Source organism: Apium graveolens, chromosome 8, assembly GCF_009905375.1.
Source record: "Apium graveolens cultivar Ventura chromosome 8, ASM990537v1, whole genome shotgun sequence".
Classification (NCBI taxonomy): Eukaryota; Viridiplantae; Streptophyta; class Magnoliopsida; order Apiales; family Apiaceae; genus Apium; species Apium graveolens.
Window position 1 is genome coordinate 15,895,647 of NC_133654.1, and position 2,624 is coordinate 15,898,270.

At 42.9% G+C, this 2,624-nt stretch overlaps 1 non-coding gene across 1 annotated transcript; it reads left to right on the forward strand.

Moving 5' to 3' along the window:
- The first annotated feature begins 1,948 nt into the window (after positions 1–1,948).
- On the forward strand, positions 1,949–2,055 carry LOC141682226 (small nucleolar RNA R71). The gene has a single exon (XR_012559627.1). It is a non-coding gene; the product is annotated as a small nucleolar RNA R71 (small nucleolar RNA).
- The last annotated feature ends 569 nt before the right edge of the window (positions 2,056–2,624 follow it).

The following is a 2,624-nucleotide window of genomic DNA, read 5'->3' on the forward strand; positions in this document are numbered from 1 at the left end:
ACATCAGTTCTATCAACTACCTGTGGCGCATGAGAGAAACCCTCTGTAGGCACGGGAATATCCATCCAGCCACTCTCTACATCATCAAAAATATATCCCAACCCTTTATCATGGGGTGCACCTAAGAATGAATAACTCAAGTGATCTGGCAGTCCCTTGAGCTCAAGTGTGGGAGCTTCTTAAATAAATAATTCAAAACGCTCCTGAGAAATTTTCAGCTCTGCTAACCCAAGAGAATCGAATGGCATATCCAACTTCTTCTTCCACGGAGGTGCATTCAAAACCCGCAGTTGCTCTACTTTAAAGCACTCCTCTTTAGCTGTGGGTAACTTTATTTCCTTGAACACATTAAAAGTGACCTTTTGATCGTGAACCTTCATCGTAAGCTCTCCTTTTTGCACATCGATCATAGTTCGGCCTGTAGCCAAGAATGGTCTTCCCAAGATAATGGGAATCTTCTTATCTTCCTCGAAATCAAGAATTACAAAGTCAGCAGGGAAGAAGAGTTTATCCACCTTGACCAAGACATCCTCCACTATACCTCGTGGATAAGCGATGGAACGGCAGCTAGTTGCAATGACATGTATGTTGGTTTCGGATCAGGCAGACCAAGCTTCTTGAAGATAGATAAGGGCATCAGATTGATGCTACCTCCTAAATCACATAAACACTTGTCAAATGACAAGTTTCCGATGGTGCAAGGAATAGTGAAGCTTACAGGATCTTTAAGCTTCAGAGGCAACTTCTATTGCAGCACAACACTGCATTCCTCCGTTAGAGTAATGATCTCTAAGTCATCGAGCTTCACTTTCCGAGAGAGAATACCTTTCATAAACCTCGCATTGCTAGGCATCTGTTTAAGAGCTTCAGCAAAAGGTATGTTGATATGAAGTTTCTTGAACACCTCCAGAAACTTCTCAAACTGCTTATCCAGCTTTTTCTTCTGCAGCCTCTTAGGAAAAGGAGGTGGAGGATAGATCTGTTTCTCCCCTGTATTACCCTCAGGAGGAGTGTGTTCCATAGTAGTCTTCCTTGGTTCCACCTCTACTTCCTTCTGCACATCTTCTTCAGCCAAAACTTCAGATTCTGGAACTTGAGACTTTTCAGGCTCTTCGTCTTACTGAATTTGGGGGCTTGCAACCTTTCCAGACCTTAAGGTGATGGCGTTCACCTATTCTTTAACTTCCCTCTTGCCTGGATTGGCTTCTGTATCACTAGGAAGCATTCATGGTGGCCGATTCAATAAGGCATTAGCAATTTACCCTATTTGGTTCTCCAGAGTCTTGATAGAAATAGCCTGGCTTTGGCATACGAGAGCCTGGTTTTTGCACATAAGCCGTAACTCCTTCAATTCAGATTTTTCATTCGAAGATAGACCTGCATCATGATTTTGTTGTTGAATTTAGGGTTGTTGTTTTGGTGCAATTTGTTGCTGAAAACCAGGAGGGTTGAATAGCTTATTTCCAAACTGCTGGAACGGCTGTTGCATCGCATTCTGATTGTTGCTCCAGCTGAAGTTAGGATGATTCCAGTTGTCAGGATGATAAGTGTCTGGAACTGGTTGCTGCGATCTCTGAAAGTTGCTCACAAACTGAGCTGATTCACTAGATATAGCGCATTGTTCTGTCACATGCGGACCTGCACAAAGCTCACAAACACTAATTATCTGCTTAACACCATAGTTAGCTAGAAAATCGATCTTCATAGACAACGCCTTCAGTTGAGCAGTGATAGCCGTAGCTGTATCCACTTCAAGAACTCCTGCTACCTTGCCCTGTGGAAATCTCTGGGTTGGATACTGATATTCATTAGTAGCCATCAGTTCAATTAGATCATAAGCTTCCTTATAGCTCTTCGCTCATAAGGCTCCACCTGATGCTGCATCGAGCATGGTCTGGACTGTGCTCCCAACCCATTATAAAAACAAGTGATGATCATCCAATCAGGAATTCCATGATGAGGAAACTTCCTAAGCATCTCCTTGTAGCGCTCCCAAGCTTCATATAAAGATTCTCCTGATTGCCGCGCAAATTGAGTAATAGCGTTTCTGATTGCAGCTGTCTTCGCCATAGGGAAGAATTTAGTGAGAAACTTTTGAGCAAGATCTTCCCATGTAGTAATTGAACCAGCTGGTAGAGAGTGTAACCAGCTCTTAGCCTTGTCCCTCAGAGAGAATGGGAACAGTCTCAGCTTCACAGCATCTTCAGAAACACCGTTGAACTTGAAGGTGTCGCAGATCTCAATAAAATCCCTAATGTGCATATTGGGATCTTCCGTTGGAGAAGCCCCAAACTGGATTGAATTATGCACCCATTGAATTATGTCAGGCTTGATCTCAAAGGTATTAGCTGTGATAGCTGGCTGGACAATGCTAGATTAAATGTCATTGATCTTGGGTTGAGAAAAATCCATCAAGGCTTTCGTTCGTGCTGCTGGATCTCCTATAGTAATGAGTACCTGAAACACAAACAAATAAACCGTGAAAGTAAAAGAATCCGAGTCACTGAACTTTAATGACCACAGACGACAAACACATAAACTAAAAATTAACACCGAGTCCCCGGCAGCGGCGCCAAAAACTTGTTAGGGCGAAAATACGCGCTAATATTCACGCAAGTATACAC